We start from the raw sequence: 17,753 nt of genomic DNA, 5'->3' as shown, positions 1-17,753 counted from the left end.
TCTTCAACATAAAGAAGATCCAACTCATTTCCAGTTGATCAATGATGGACAGAAATAACTACACCCAGGGATGGAATACTGGGAAGTGAATGTAACTTGTTAGCACTACTGTCTATCTACCCAGGTTACTTATACCTTCGGAAGCTAATACTTAATGTGCAACAAAAAAATGGTAATTACACACATATATTGTATCTAGGTTATATTGTAACACATGTAAAATGTTTTGGATTACCTGTCATCGGGCGGAGGGAGTGGAGGGAGGGAGGGGATAATTTGGAAAAATGAATACAAGGGATAATATTATAAAAAAATAAATAAATAAAATAAAGGTCAATTAAAAAAATATAAAAACCACTTCTAGGACTTCTGATTGAAATTGACGTGAATGCTCATTAGTGGCTTATCTCTTCTGAATGTCTTCAGTAAAAAAAAAAAAATTAAAAAGGGAATCAAATTACATAATGATAAAATTCAAAAATTCCCTCATTCTGTATAAGATGACACAAAACAATAGGAAAAAATCTATAGGATATCTTTGATAGAGGAATCAATATATATGAGCAGTGGTAAAGGAGAAAGCCTGTCAGGTCTCTGTCAAGAGATTCTCCATGGGAATCTTGCTTTCAGTGCTCTGGGCTGAGGAAAATGAAAATCTATATTTCTCAAACAAGGAAGTAGTGGAGGAGTTGGAAATCTATAACACTGTGATTATTCTGGCTATGGGTGGCAAAGCATCAGTTCTCTGACCAGGATATCCAGGAAGGGCTTTAAATCCACAGCACTCTGATCCAAAATGTTCCAGAGGACATGGTGCATATAAGCAAGAAGCAAACGTAGATTTAAAGAGGATTCTGATTAATCTGAAATTTTCTAGGTGAAAATTTCTAATGATCACAAGAATAACAACTCCTCTAGTGGAGGAGTTACTAATTGACTAAAGTACTAAGGCATCACCTTAGTTCTCATTTCAGAAACTCAAATCTCCCAACTACTAGGATAATCATGTTCCCCAAAAAAGTTGGGAAAATTGGAATGCAATTTTGCATAAATTTCAGTTTGCAGACAATGAATACATTACCTAAAAGTAGATCACAATATAACCAGGAAGAAGAAAACAAAGAGGAAGAAGAAAAAGAAAGGGGATTTCATTGACAAATGTGGGGTAAAGGGGAATAGAAAGGATCACAAGAATTAAAAAGTTTGAAGTTTGATTTCATGAAATCTAAAACATTGCTACAAATAATGTTGTGCTTGTTAAAATTAGAAGATAATTATTTAACTGGGGAAAATCTTTGCATCAGGTTTCTTGTATAAATATCTGAAATTTAGGATATAGAGGGAAAAATTCAATTATGTAAGTATAAGAGATATTCCTCAATAGACCCAAAGATTAAAAGATATGATTAGGTAATACATATTAGAGAAAATTAAAAAAAATTATCTTTAAGCACATGAAAAATGTTCCAAATCAATAATAAATATTATCATTAGAAACTTAAGTTGAAATAACAATGAGATTATACTTCATATCCATCACATTGTCAAAGATGAACAAGCAAAGCAAAATTAAACAAAGAAAAATCAAAATGGAAATAGCTGAAAATACAATGGTAGAGCTTTTAATTGGTCTAGTCCTAATAGAAAACAATTAGGAAGTCCAAGTATATTCTTTAATCCAGAGAAATCAAAAGTAAGCATATATGCCAAACAGTTAAAAGAAAGATAGAATGGACTTATATATTTAAAAATATTAATAATCATACATTTTGTCATAGCAAAGAACTAGAAATTAATGAAATGCATGTCAATAAGTAATGAAATGTTTTTTGAGCTATAAGAGATGATGATAGTGATAGAATCAGTACAGAATGAAGTTAATAATTAATGGAATAAGGAAAATAATTTTATGTGATTGCAACATAATAAATGTAACTTTGAAAGATCTGAGAACTCTCTTAAATACAATGACCAACAATGTTCAAAATAAATGATGGTGGAACATGTTTACCACTTCCTGACAGGATGATGAAGTAGACTTTTATATTGAGAATTGAATTTTTGTACAATATCGACATCTACATTTTTTTCTTTCACCGTGGTCATTTCATGTAAGAGAAGGTATGCATATACATGTATGTGTGCATATATATGTATATATGCATACATGAATATGTGTGTATATCTTTCTGCGTGCACAAACACACAGAAGGCAGCTAAGTTTCCCAGTGGTTAGAGTTCTAGTGCAGGAGTCAGGAATATTTATCTTTTTGAGTTGAAAACCAGCCTTAGACAATTGCTAGCTATGTGACCCTGGGGAAGTCACTTAATCCTGTATGTCTCAAGTCAATTCCATATCTTTGCCAAGAAAAACATCAGTGGGATCACAAAGAGTCAGACATGACTGATAGTAGCTAAAAACAACTCTACACATACATATACATATGTATATCTATGAACATATATATATGTATACATATATGTGTGTGTATATATATATATATATACACACACACACACACACACACACACACACACACACACACACAGAGACAGACAAAGACATAGAGAGACAGAGAGAGAAGGAGAAGAAGGAGAAAAGAAAGGAAGGAGGGAAGGAGAGTCAGGGAGGGAGGGTTTAGAAAATTGTTAGAATTTTGTGGGAAGAGGGGGAAAGAGGCTGGTAAGATATTGCTAGTGATAGTATTGGCAGAAAAGAAAAAAGAAGAAAAGTAAAAAAAAACCTTTCAAGAACATACAGAAGTAAGCACAAGAACTTTAGAAAGAAATAGACAATTCAGCTTTGAAATGAAATGATTATATATATATATATATATATATATATATATATATATATATATATATATGTATATATATATATATATATATATATATTTTAAAAGAAGAAAAAAACTATTTGATGTAGTAGAGATTTATAGTTTCATTGAAATCTTTTTTTGGCTCCTTTTTATATATAGATAATATGTTTGTTGATTATATTATTTTTAAGTATGGAAAACAAGATTAGAAAAAAAGGACTATGTTATTAAAACTAAATTCTACTTCCCCTCATCTTATAGGACATTTCATTTTATGTCTTTAGGAATATCTTTCTCTAGGCAACTTCAAAATTAGATATTTCTTTAGAGAAGCCACTTGCTCTTCTAATGATGGGTTTTAACAAAATGAGTGGAAAAATAACTGGATATTGCAGTTTCATTATGCTGATCAGAGAATTAGACTTGTGGTGAATACTCACTAAGTAGCATTTTTATATATTTTTTTCTAGAATCTTGCTCCCAATAGTTATTATGGCTCTTGGTCTTTGCATTGCAAACTTCCTGATTTTTAAAAGTGATTCAGCAATTCTTTAAATATATTTGAATAAATTTTATCTAGGTATTGATGACATGAATGCATCAAAAGGAGCAAAATGCTCTCTCCACACACACACACACACACACATACATATATATATATATATATATATCAATATATAAATATTCAGAGAGATAAAGAGAGAGAGAGAGATATGCTTACTAATGAGTACTAGATGGATAGTGATATCAAACAAATGAGTAGAACATGTCCTAGACAATTTTGGAGTCAAAACCTAATACCATGAAGAAATATTTGTTTCTTTAAGAAGACATGGAATTGATATTAAGTATAAAATTTCTAGACTAGAAATCTTTAACTCATTCTTGAAAATAAGTCAGTATTCTTTGAGGAAGATTAGATTCCTTCTGATAGCACCCTTGGTGACTGATGATATATTTTTCTAATACTATTGCCTTGATGTCCCATTCCAGTATGTTCTCCCTAGTATTAACATTTATTAACAAAAATGTCATTTAACCAATTATTATCAATTGATTTTTATAAAAGGATATTTTCTGATATGATAACACAAGAAAAAGAACAGACATTTTCTTCCAGTATCTACATTCTCCCCTAAGCACTTCAGTTTCTGAGAAGAAATGACTCAAATTTAAGTTATTTTCTCTAAAGTACTTGACACACCACTTTTACTTTCAAATTAAGCAGAGCTGTTGGATAAATTGCTGTTCTCCCATCCTGGTTATCTTTGATATTCTTGTAAGATGGGTCAGTAATGTCATGTTGAAGTCCTATCCTCTATTCTTATTCTTCTCTACAAAATATAGTTCAGGATCCCTAATGGCTCACTTCCTTAATCTTAGTGAAGCTCACAGATTAGCCTAATACAATGTTTCTTTATCTAAAAATAGGAATAGAATGCACCTGCACACACACACACACACCCACACACACCCACACACACCCACATGCACACTCTACATACACCCATCAGAGTAAGTAATGTTCCTACTTATGTGCCATATATCAATTCATTAGGGAAGCAAGTAGCTGACAGTGGGAAACCACTGCCTCCCACTGCTAGTACTACTTTCAGTAACCCTGAGGTGTTGGCCATATATAGGTTTATGGCAGATTTGAGTCTGATAGGGGTTGAAGTCCCTCTTTCAACTGCAGGAAACCCACAGCAGTTTATCTTCTTTGCTCACCACTAGAGAAGGAAAAAGGTCCAACTCTGCTCTGGGAACAGTATTAAGAATTATTGTCTATTGTAAACATTATCAGTTCTGGGTCATAGCCAATCAAAAAACTTCTGTTCTTTATTCAGGAAAAAAGAACATAAAAAGTCGGATATTAGGTCTTGCTCTGAATTAGGGAAAAGTGCTCTTCTCTTTTATATCATCATTCCCATCTCAAAGCAGATTCATTTCTTACATATAAGCTGGCAGTAGGCAAATCATATTTCACATGTTCTAAGAATGTTGGGCAGACTCTTATTACAGAAATTACTTATATTTCAAATATTATAGGGCGTCTAGATCTTCTTACTGTTTGTTTCTGGTTTTGCTTTTATATAGAAAGCAATGAGGGATAACGTTGGAAATTTATGTTATAACATGGTGAGCAGAATTTTGTCCTCCAAAGAAAGAAAAATAGAAAACTCTTAAATAATTCAGTCAAATATTATTCTAAATTTGATATATTATTTCTTCATGCTGGCAGTACAGTGCAAAGGAATGAGTATAAGAAGGAAGAGATATTAAAAAACCAAGTAGTTGTTAATAAATATGCCTAAATATGTATCAATGGTCACAAAGTTTGATTGTGAAAAAAGATTGTTAAGAAAAGGTGCCATTAAGATGGTTTAGAATGCTAAGTCCTAGAAGAGAGGAAATGAATCATTATATTATAATTAATATTTGTATGCTTACTGTGAAGACCGAGTTAACACCTTGGATACCTTAGAATCAGACAGAGTCAGGATAAGCAAAAGTCCTTGGTCTTTATTCTAGGTCTTAGGGGTAGAAGTGAATTGGATGGAGGTGGGATCTTCACTCCTCCTCTTCTCTACCGCCAAAAGTGACTCTGGCTTGTCTTATTCCACCCCCTAATTCTCCCCACAATTCTCTCTTTACACCAAAAGATTGCACCAGCACAGAATAGTGGGAAGGGCCATTTTCCAAGCATATGCTAATAGAGTATTGTCCACTCGGTAATTATCCTTAGTGCTCAGTTGTCCGACCTCAATACATCAACTCAGGGTTTCAGCCCTTTTCAGCTTACCATGTTCCATGCACTGTGCTGAGTACTTTGTAGTTATTATTTCATTTGAGCTTCACAATGATCATAGAACATAAGTACTATTGTTATCCTCACTTACAAATGAGGAAACTGAGACAAATAGAGATTAAGTGGCTTACTCAGGGCTTCGTAGTGTCTGAGACTGGATTTGACCTCAAATATTCTAGATGATCTATCTGCTATGCCACCTAGTTAGTTTTTATCTGTTTCCTATAATAGCAATTAAACTGCATATATGCAAAGCATAAACCAATTTCATTTTATACTTAATGTTAATAATACTATTGTGCATGTAGTACATATTGTTCAGTTGCTCAGTTGTATCTTACTCTTGTGACCCTTTATGAGGTTTTCTTGCCAAAGATCCCAGAATGGCTTGTCAGTTCCTTCTCCAGCAGATTAAAGAAAATAGGAATTAAATGACTTGCCTAGGTACTGTTTGAAAGTAGATTGAACTCCTTTATTCCTGACTCTAGATTGAATGCACCATCCATTGAGCCATATTGCTATCTTCTTAACTAATGGAGGGTGGGAGGAGTGATTACTAAATAATTAACAACTACAAAGAAAAAAAAAAAAAGGCAAAACCGAAATATTTCCTCCCCTTAAGGAATTTATATCCTAATAAATGCAGGGGAAGGAGAAAATGAAGCCAGCATATACACAAAGAAAATAGACAATTATACACAATAATACAATATGATTTCTGATTATGATTTTTTATGTACTCTGTAGCACATATCATATCTATTCATCATAGTCATGCCTCTGAGAGTTAGACATATACAAATCACAAAAATCTCAGGATTGGGAGAAGAGTTATAGGTCACGTACTTGAGTCTATACCAGAATTAATATCTCTTAGAAAACATAGTCCACAATTGGTCATTGGTTGAGGAAGATTTCATTACAAGATGTGAAAAATAACTTTATAAGATACTATATTAAACTTCCAAATAATTATTTTTAAAAGTTATAATATGATAATTCATTAAAATTTATTTTATTTTTAACTGAATAAAAAATAAGAAAAACCACAAAATAGGAAAAAAAAAAAAAAAAGACAGCAAAGGAAAATAAAACCTTTTCATGTGCCCAGCAGAACATCGGAGAAGATTCAAATTACATTAAAAAAAATTTCCATTTCAAAAAAGTATATATAATAATGGAAGAGATTATATTCTTGAGTGTCCATCTTTCCTTTGTTCCCTTGTAGATTATTCTTTTGTTTTCTACTGTGTATTTTTTTTTACTTTATTCTTTTTTCCCCTTTCATCCCCTCTATCTGCCATAAGCAGACACATTTAAACACATACACATATGCATCTAAACATGTATCGAAATAATATTAATATAGATGATATACAATGTAGAGTTCTCTCTTGATTTAATCTTTAAATTTGACTTTGTCTAAGATAAATGATTTTTATTAGTCTTACTCTTTTTTTTTCCTAATAGATTATACTGCTGATCCTTATTGAAGTGTTTGTGTGTCACTCTTATTTCCTATCCCTGATAGATCTTCTGCTTTAATTCTACTCCTTAACTTACCTTGTGATTACTTAATCTCCTCCTATCCATAATTGCCTTCCTTATCTTCTCCCCCTCTCCTAATCTACATATCTTTTTATACCCCACCTTATTCTATTCTCTCCCACCTTATTTCTTATTAGATTTTAGAGGATACTGTTTATTTAACCTATTCCTAATATGAGTAGGCTTTCAGAACTATGAATTCTCCCCAATATCTCTGTGTCTATTCTTCCTCTCCACTTCATTTGTATAACATAATTACTATTTTTATCTTTACTTCTGAGTCAGATAATACTCAACTCTGAATCAACTTGTTATCCAATTATTGATGTCAATATTAAACATATACATTTCCATGTATAAAATATAAACAATACATGTAAAATTTATTGAAATTGATTTTTGATATTGCCTTTATGTGTTAAATTTTCTATTAGGTTTGGGTTTGTTTGAGACAAACTCCATTTGTTGAATGCCCATTTTTTGTCTTTCAATATTATATGTAATTTTGCTTGTTAATTTGGCCACAGGTTTAGTTCTTGGTTGTCAGTATATATTATTCCAAGACATATAACCTTTTATTGTGATTGCTGATAAGTTCTATAGAATTTTCATTGTAGCTATAGCATATTTGAATATTTTTTCTTATAAAATTTTCTCTTTGAATTGAAGGTTTTGAAATTTGCCAATAATATTGTTATGTATTTTCCATGAAAGATTCCTTTGGGATGATGATTTTTGAATTTTTTTTTTTGAATTTCCACTTTTCCTTCCTTTTCTATCATTCCAGGACAATTTTCTTGGATTACTCCTTGCATTATTGTATCAATATTTATTTTTTTTTTTTGGTCTCAGTTTTCAGATAAATTATTCTTATATCTTCTTTTGATCTGTTCTCCAAAACTGTTGTTTTTCTTATATTTCCCATTCCACTCTACTTTTTTTTTTTCATTCTTTCATTTGTTTTGCTATTTCTTGGTCTCTTAAAGATTCATTGGCTTTCCCTTGCCAAATTCAAATTTTGAAAGAATTATTTAATTTTAAAGTCTCTGTATCTTCTTTTCTCGTTGCTTAACTTTTTTTAAAAAAATAATTTTCTTATTTGTCTTGGATGATTTTTATTTATTTATTTAGTTTTTCCTCAAAAATCTCTCTTTTGTTTTAAAAAGTTTGTTCTGAGTTCTTCTCTAAATCCACTTTAACGATTTAATGTTTCTCTTTGTGGTAGAAGGGGCTTTAAAAAAAAATTATAACTCCCATGAAGATGAAATTCAGTCTTTCCTTTTCCCATTGTAAATTTTAATGTTTGGGTTATTTTTTTCTTTGCTGACTATTTTTTTTATTGTTGTTTTTGTTTCATGTTTTAATGAGAAATAATAATGTAAGCACTTCTAATTCTGGGGTTAGACAATGGTGCCTCTGGCTTCACTTTCTCTCGTTTTTGACCTGGAACTCCTCCTGCAAATACTGGAAGCTAGCAGCTTTTGTATTCACTGGCTGTACTGGGTCCTTTTCACTCAGGTCTGTGGCTCAGCACTACATTTGAACTTGTTGTCCTAGCCAGCCTTTGTTTCCTTAGTCTTCTAGGATTTGAATCCCTGAATGCCCACAAAGCTAAGGCTGTGAAAGTTCCTGACATTGCTTTTAAGACTACAACCCAATCCAGCTGGTTCCAAGGCTCTCATTGGCTATTTCTGGGCAGCTACCCTGAAGTAATTCCTAGACTGGGGTCTTTCTTCAGGTTCTCTAGAGTTATTCTAGGAGGAATCTTGTACTGCAACAAATCTTTGTTTTCTGCCAATCTTGTTTGCCTTGAGGCATACATTTGTTCTGTTTGTGGGGGGAATTTGAAAAGCTTGACTAAAATCTTCTTTTTTTAACTTCATCCCAATGCTCCTAATTCTTATTTCTGGTGCCAAGCAGAATAAGTTTAGTCACTAGATTGAAGGTTACATAGAAAGAAAAAGTGTGTTCTGGCTAAAGTCCTATCTGGGACTAATGGTGGTAGAATTATATTGTTATATAGTTCATTATTAGAATATCATAAGGATATGTAGCGAGCTGTCGTCTCCAGAAGCTGGGAAGAGATCTGCTGTGTCTACTCAAATCTTTCAGACAGATTCTTCTTCCTGTAGTGAACCGTTGTCTCCAGGCAGTTGCTGTTAACTCTTGTCCAGAGAAGTGACTTCCCTTCCTGCAGAGAGCCGACTTCCCTTCCTGCAGAGAGCTGCCTCAAGCCAGATGTAGTGCAGAGTCTTCTTCTTGAATCTCCTCCAGCTCTTATCCTTCTCCAGGCAGTCTGACTTTCCCACTGTTGTCTCTTTTATCCTCCCAGAGAATGGGCGTGGGATAATGCAAGGGCTTCTGGGAAGAACCACTTCAGCCAATGAGCTTGCTCCTTCTATCAAGTCAACCTGAGTTCTCACCTTGTAATTGTCCAGACAACCTGAATTCTCACCTTGTCACTGTCCAGACAACCTGAGTTCTCACCTAGTAATCCTAACAAGGATAGGATAAACCTTTCCTTGTATTAGAAACAGCAGTGAAGAAAAATTCATTATGATTATTTAGCAATCATTCCCCTCTTTTGATCTCATTTTCCCCTCTGTTAAATTAGGTTGAATTTTAAAATGGCCTTCTGAGCTCTAACAACAAAAACTGTCATTACCTTATGGTTTTGAATCTCCTCTGAAGTCCTACTATTGATGTAATATAGATTTTAGATGAGACATGAATAATTTTAAGGTTCTCTGATCTTAGGGAGCTTTTATTCTAACAATCTGTCAGTGATTCTAAATCTTCTGGTTTTGGAATCTAATCCTGAAGCCCTCTGATCTAAAAGTACTACTGTTCTAACAATCTTGTCTGTCAATGATTCTAAGTCTTCTGGCTTTACAATAGTCCTAAATCTGTTGGTCAGTGATAACAAAATTCTTGAGACCACTAACCCTAGGCCATAAAATTAGCATATCAGTGACATGAATAACTGGATAAATATGTCTCCTTGCTTCTGTTTCTTTGCTAAGTTCTCTTGGAATTTGGACTGCTTCAATTGACATTACAATAAACTTTGCCCTTTGACTTGGAAATGGGCTCAATTTTGCAAATTCTTTTGAAACATCTTTTGATACTGCCACTGGTCTATGACCTGAACCTTTTGGTGCCCCTTACCATTTTGGGAATTTGGTATCTCAACATTATTATGCCTCGTTGAGACATGGAGGGGTGATCCTGGGTTTCTAAAAGCTAAACCAGAATGAAAAACACAAATTCTGGTATGCCCTTCCAATTAAAAAAAAAAAAAAATGTGTATTCAACAATGCAAGGTCTTCATTTTAGAAGAACAGCAAAATTAACATTCAAGGAGTTCAGCCCAGGCCTAGATGGTGTGGAAGAGAGAAGATGTTTTTTAAAAGTGTAGCATCTTACGAATACTATATTCATGAAGGTATGAAGAAGTTGGAAACTGCTTTGGTGAAAGTGAATAAATCACCAATATAATGTCTAAATAATTACTCCTAAAGATTTTTCTCACTTTATTAAGAATTTTGGAAGAGGCTGGATATGAAGATAGGGAGTATTCAAAATAGCAGACTGTTAAAAAAAAAAAAAAAAGACCCTACATTAATATGGAGGAGTATTTTGATTCATCATCCCTGCATATGACTAAGGGGCAAATGTTATAATTTATTGTCTTTCTGGTCTATTCATTCATTGGACAAGCATTTATTAAAGTCTTACTAGATACAAAATAAAACAAAAATCAAACAAACAAACCAAAAAACGAAAACAACAACCACAACAACCTGAGATGGGTTTCCTCTCCTGAAATAGCTTACTTTTCTTAGAGGGGTAGTAGAGACATATTGTATCAAGAAACAAGTAAATTCAATATGTACAGAATTACAAAGTTACTTTGGTAGGCTATAGGAGTGGCTAACTACTTGGGAAGTCAGAAAAGGTCAGAAAAGGAGGTGGTACTTGCTTTGAACCTTGAATGGAGCTTAGGATTTCAAGAGGTAGAGGAAGGTGAAGGAAGGCATTCCAAGCATGAAGGAGAATTTTTAGAAATGCCTGTGAATATCTGATGACATGATGCACAAAGAACAGCAAAGATGTCACCCTATGGGGGCAGCTAGGTGGTGCAGTGGATAGAGCACCAGCCTTGAATTCAGGAGGACCCGAGTTCAAATCTGGCCTCAGACACTTAACACTTCCTAGCTGTGTGACCCTGGGCAAGTCACTTAACCCCAGCCTCAGGAAGGGGAAAAAAAAAAAAAAAAAAAGATGTCACCCTATGGCAGGGCTTTTTTTTTTTTTTTTCCTTCTTTTTAATCCCCCTCCAAGGTAATTTTTTTTTTTTCCTTCTACCTTCAAGTTAGGTTAAAGAAAAGAACTAAAAGACTTATTCCTCTGTTTTGATACATTAGGTTGAGAAGGAAAAAATTGAAATAAAAGAGATTTCCTTTTCTGAAAAGATTTAATAATAATCATTTTTGTAAAAGAACATTTTTAAAAGTACAAAAGAAAGGGCTTTCAAAGTAGTCAAAGGCTAATGTAAAGTGATATATTTCAGACGGGAGAATATGGTGTAATTTACTCCTGTCACTGCTGCCTGTTTATTGTGTTTGTCTGGTTGGCCTGGCAACCAGCTCATGCCATTTCACTCATTTTATAACATTCCTATAAATGTTAGGTAGGGCCTGGATTTATTATATACTGTCAACACCTAAAATGGAACGCAGTGCTTAATGTAGTTTATTTGGCTGTGTGCCTTACCCTGCTTTAAAAAACAAATCTCATATATATGTGTGATTGTATGTGTGTGTGTGTGTGTGTGTGTGTGAGTATGTGTGTGCGCGTGCACGTATGTGTATGTAAAAGTTTAAAAAAAAAAAAAAGTATTGCAAAGTTTCCAAAAGAAAAGTAGTTGGAGCAGAATTGAAGTTGGGTGGCACAAATTTATGTCAAAGGAACATTTGAGTTAGGAAGCTTCTGCCATAGTGGTGTTGGGTGGGAAGTTCTGACTCACATTATTTGTGACTTTGGTTTGAAGGGACAGAGGGCCAGGAGGCATGTTTATTGCTGTGTTTATCACCCCCCAAAGAAGCCAGATGACCCAATTACCTCTGTCCAGAAAGGCCTCCACTAAGTCATCAAAGGATGAATCATAAGACCTATTAGAATTTGGACTGATTTCTTTCCTTCTTATTAACATACTTTTTTTTCCCTTCATATGTCTACACTATGACAAGGCAGACTTGATGGAGGCCCAAGGGTTGTGATCCCAGAGAGGCTATTTTTTTGGATAGAACCAACCAAACTGACATATACTATTTAGTTAGCAGGAGCACTAAGGTGAAACAGATTGAGAAAGTAAAAGTGGTTTAGAAATATTAAGGAGAAACATGATCCTCCAGCCAAAGCCAATGGCGGCAGACTCTGCAGAGCAGTAATGAAAATCACAGACGGATATTTTTGCTTTTTTGTGAATGGTCAAGTACATGTCGAATAAGTCTCCTATTCATTCAATATCTCTCAGGAAAGAAGGTTTGGCCATGAGATAGAGTGGACTTTTGTTCATGTCTTTTCATGAACAAATACCTTAGCAAGTCATTGAATCCTGAGATTTCCCAGTCTACTAGGATCTGCAAAGGTTATCTAGTTCATTTCCTTGTCATTATATGACATTCAACTAAAATATTTGAAACAAGAATCTAGGTTATATCTAAAGATTTTTTGGCTATTATAACATCCTGTCAACAGTTATTTGATTCTACAGCATGGATAATTTTCTTCTAATGATACTTATGATATTTTTATATCTAAAGCAATTAATATAGATTAAAATTTTTGAAATAATTTGAGTCTTCTATATTCATATCCAGATGAAAATAAAAATGGATTACAAGCACATGAACATATATTAAGGTACACATGGAGATACTAATGAAATTTGTTAAAGAAATAAGAGAGGGTGTGTGGTGCAGTAGTTAGGGAGTGTTTCCAGAAAAAGGATGTAGGATATTCAAGGACAAATACTATTCCTGCCCCTTCCAGTTTTTTTTTTTTTTTTTTTTTTTTTTTTGGTATTCCCCACTCATTAGGACAATGCTTTATAGATATATGTTACATAATAATTATTTGTTGATTTGGATTAATTTTATGTTGTGGGGTAAGACATTTTTTAAAAGAATAATAATATCTCTTTAAATTATATAGTGCTTTAAAGTTTATGAAACAATTTACATATGCTATCTTACTTGATTCTTCTGAGGCTGGGTGTTAAGTAAAATTATTATCCCATTTTACAGATGAAGAAATTGGAACTGAGCATTTTCCTCAAGACACCCAGCTAGTATGCATCACTGGAAAGATTTGAGTTCATTGTTTTCTGAATCATTCCAGTGTCCAATACTCTATGCATTATACCCCTTTACTTCTCTGAGACGTAATTTCATCTTCTTTAATATGAAAGTAATACTACTTGTACTACCAACCTCTCGGGGTCATTTTGCAGAAAGGATTTTATAAGCTTGAAAGCCCTTTATGAATGTGAACTAATAGAAGCAGTTTTAAATGTGGTTACCTTGCTGAAAAAAAATACTACTAGAAAAGTTTTTTTTTTTTTTTTTAAGAAATAACATTAGTATATAAAATACTAAAAAAAATTTGAAATTTTTAATTGCCTTTTAAAATCTTAAGTCATTTTAAAAGAGTAAGAATAATATCCTTTTGAATTTATAAAATGTTTTAAAACTTGTGAAAATTTACATATGTTATCTCACTTGATCCTCCTTGTCCTAGGAGTTAGGCAAAATTATCATGCCTTTTTACAGATGAGCAAACTGTGACAGAGAGATATTAAGTGACTTCCTGATCACCCAGCTGTTGTTGTAATTTGTCCTTTTTTTTTCCCAAAAGAGGACATGGCATCAGGAAGATGATGCCATGTTTTGCAGATGAATTGCATTTTTGTGAGGGAGGGCTGTGCAAAGTAACCCGCCTCACTTTCTCCTCCACAGCCATCTGGGTTGTAGTGGCAAGATATTAATCAGGAGGAATGAAGTTGACCATGAATGCAGTGGGTGACTTTGACCTTTTTAAACTATGGTCTTTACCAGGTCTCAATTTCACTGAAGCAAAAACACAAAAAGTGATTAAGGCTAGGTAAGAAATGAGGCAGAGTACTGACTCTTTTAGCTAGTCTAATAATAATAATAAGATAATTCAATTTAGGAGTGGAAGACCCTCAGTGTTTCAGATTTTAACAGAAACAATTACTACAATTACTAAATAGTAATTGTATCTATTAAAATCAGAAACCCTGATTCACTCTGCCAGGGTCAAACAAGACAGGATGAGACAGCTTTAAATTGGGGCTGGATTTAAATTAATGGAGATGGCTCTTCTTGATTCCAAGCCCAGTTCTCTATTTATTGTATCCCCTATCTTCCTGATATCACACATCTAGTTTATGTCAAAAAGCAAAATTCTTCCTAGGTCCTATGGTTACCATTGCTATGTTATTAAATTAATTCACCAGTACTTTTTCTGTCATTTGTCCATGACCTGATTAAATAATCTTCCTTGTTGAAGAAATTGAAACTATATCCACTCACATGAAAGAGTGTTCCAAATCACTACTGATCAGAGAAATGCAAATTAAGACCACTCTGAGATACCACTACACACCTGTCAGATTGGCTAAGATGACAGGAACAAATAATGACAAATGTTGGAGGGGATGTGGGGAAATTGGGACACTAATACATTGCTGGTGGAGTTGTGAAAGAATCCAGCCATTCTGGAGAGCAATCTGGAATTATGCCCAAGGAGTTATCAAACTGTGCATACCCTTTGACCCAGCAGCGCTACTACTGGGATTATATCCCAAAGAAATACTAAAGAGCGGAAAGAGACATATATGTGCCAAAATGTTTGTGGCAGCTCTTTTTGTTGTAGCTAGAAACTGGAAGATGAATGGATGTCCATCAGTTGGAGAATGGTTGGGTAAATTGTGGTATATGAAGGTTATGGAATATTATTGCTCGGTAAGAAATGACCAGCAGGAGGAATATAGAGAGGCCTGGAGAGACTTAAATCAACTGATGCTGAGTGAAATGAGCAGAACCAGAAGATCACTGTACACTTCAACAACAATACTGTATGAGGATGTATTCTGATGGAAGTGGAAATCTTCAACATAAAGAAGATCCAACTCACTTCCAGTTGATCAATGATGGACAGAGGTAGCTACACCCAGAGAAGAAACACTGGGAGGGGAATGAAAATTGTTAGCACTAATATCTGTCTGCCCAGGTTGCATATACCTTCGGATTCTAATGTTTATTGTGCAACAAGAAAATGATATTCGCACACATGTATTGTACCTAGACTATATTGTAACACATGTAAAATGTATGGTATTGCCTGTCGTCGGGGGGAGGGAATAGAGGGAGGGGGGGTAATTTGGAAAAATGAATACAAGGGATAATATTATAAAATATATATATATATATATATATATATAATTAAAAAAAATCTTAAAAAAAGAAGAAAAAGAAAAAAAAGAAAAAAAAAGAAAAAAAGAAACAAAAAAAATAAACAAACAAACAAACAAATAAATAAATAAGAGTATGTCTTCCATTAAAAAAATAATAATAATAATCTTCCTTGTCCTATAATTACTTTTTTTGGATCCTTGAATGGTAGAATAATTCAACAATTGTCAAAGTATGGTTCAAAGATTCTTTAGCTTCTCTGAGATCTATAAAGTGAGTCTCTGAAGTCAAACTCAGTTCATAATAATACTCAGATGCTCTAATTTCTAAGGTAGCAAATATCGATAATTATAATCCACATAAACCAAGGATTTTTGAAATTTTTAAGAATTTTTAAGGCTCAAAAGGGTCTTGAAACAAAAAAAGTTTGAGAACCACTGGCATGTCATATATCTTCATTACATATATAGTAAAATGTGAAAACTGTAATTTTTGTTTTTATTTTTGTTTTCTCTCTTACAAAATGCATCATCATCATAACAGCTAAAATTTATATAAAACTCTATGTAAAATGCTTTACAAATATTATCAAATTTTATTCCCATAACAATTCTGGGAGATAGTCACTAATACTTTTCCTATTTTACTGATGAGAAAATAGAGGTAAACAGTTTAAGTGATTTTTTTCAGGGTCACACAGCTAGTACATTGGTTAGTTGGTTGTTGTCTTTCCTTCTCAAAGAGGACCAAAATGGCATCACTATGTTAGTCATGTTGCAGTATGTCTGATTATGGATGATTAGACCAATAGAAACTCAGAGCACTCTGCCACAGGCTGGGCGCAAATAACCCCCATGAATATTTGGGCTGGATCCTCTAATTTTGTGCATTTCAAGTTTCTTCTGAGCTAATTCAATTCGGCTTTGCTCATAGAGCACAGCACTTTTTCTGATGAGGGCATGCCATGTTAGGCAGTACTGTGCCAGTGTTTCCCATGCCATACAATCAATTTTAAAGTATTTAAAAGAGATCTTGAGAGTGTCTTTCTGACCACATTATCGGTGCTTGCTCTGTGTGAATTCTCCATAAAATTATCTTTTTTCACATGTGTACATTTGATAGTTGAACAATGTGGCCAGTCCAAAGTTGTGCTCTCTGCAGAAGAGTTGGAATGGTAGGCTGTTTAATTAGAGAAAAGACCTCAATGTCTGTTACCTTATCTTGCAGGTGATTTTCAGAATCTTCCTAAGACAATTCAAATGGAAGTGAGTTGGTCTCTTGGCATGGCACTGGTATATCATCCAGGTTTCATGGCATGTAATAATGGAGGTGAATACAATATCTCTGCAGACCTTCAGTTTAGTAGCCAATCTAATAACTCTTCTTGCACACTTTTCTTCAAAGCTGCCCATACACAGAAGCTAGCTCTGGAAGTACATGTGTCAATCTCATTACCAATGGACATTCCTGGAAAGTATAATATAAGATAAGAGAACTTATCCACAGCATTTAAAACTTTATCACTTCAGTTACACAGCTAATAAATGTCTGAAAACAGGTATGAAATTAAATCATCCTTACTCCAGATGCTGTACTCTATCCATTGTATTACCTAGCTGCCTAATTTAACTAGTTTGATGGGATTTTTCATTAATATGTATAGTTATTTGATGGATCAATTAGACTAAAAGAGATAAAGCCAGAGAAGTAGTGTGCTAATAATATTGGATAGATAGTCAATTTCTAAACGAGTAAATTATACACTCAAGACTTACCTCTGATTCATACAGTCTGTATGAAGCTGCTATACTATTAAACTCTCAATCTTCTAGGACTAGAAGGACTAAAATTCTAGAGGAAATGCTCATTTTCATTAATAGAAAAATTTCCATCTAGGCTTCTCTCTACAAAGTAATAGCTATTTGCATTTTGCTTTCTTTCTAACTTTTTTGCCTTTTTGATGATTTTTCTTGGGCAACAAGACAATTATATAAATATGTATACATATGTTGGATTTAACATATATTTTAAGATGTTTAACATATATTGGATTATCTGTTATCTAGGCAAGGGGGG

This window comes from Sminthopsis crassicaudata, chromosome 4 (assembly GCF_048593235.1).
Source record: "Sminthopsis crassicaudata isolate SCR6 chromosome 4, ASM4859323v1, whole genome shotgun sequence".
NCBI classification, from domain to species: Eukaryota; Metazoa; Chordata; class Mammalia; order Dasyuromorphia; family Dasyuridae; genus Sminthopsis; species Sminthopsis crassicaudata.
Note: the sequence above shows the minus strand (reverse complement) of the source record.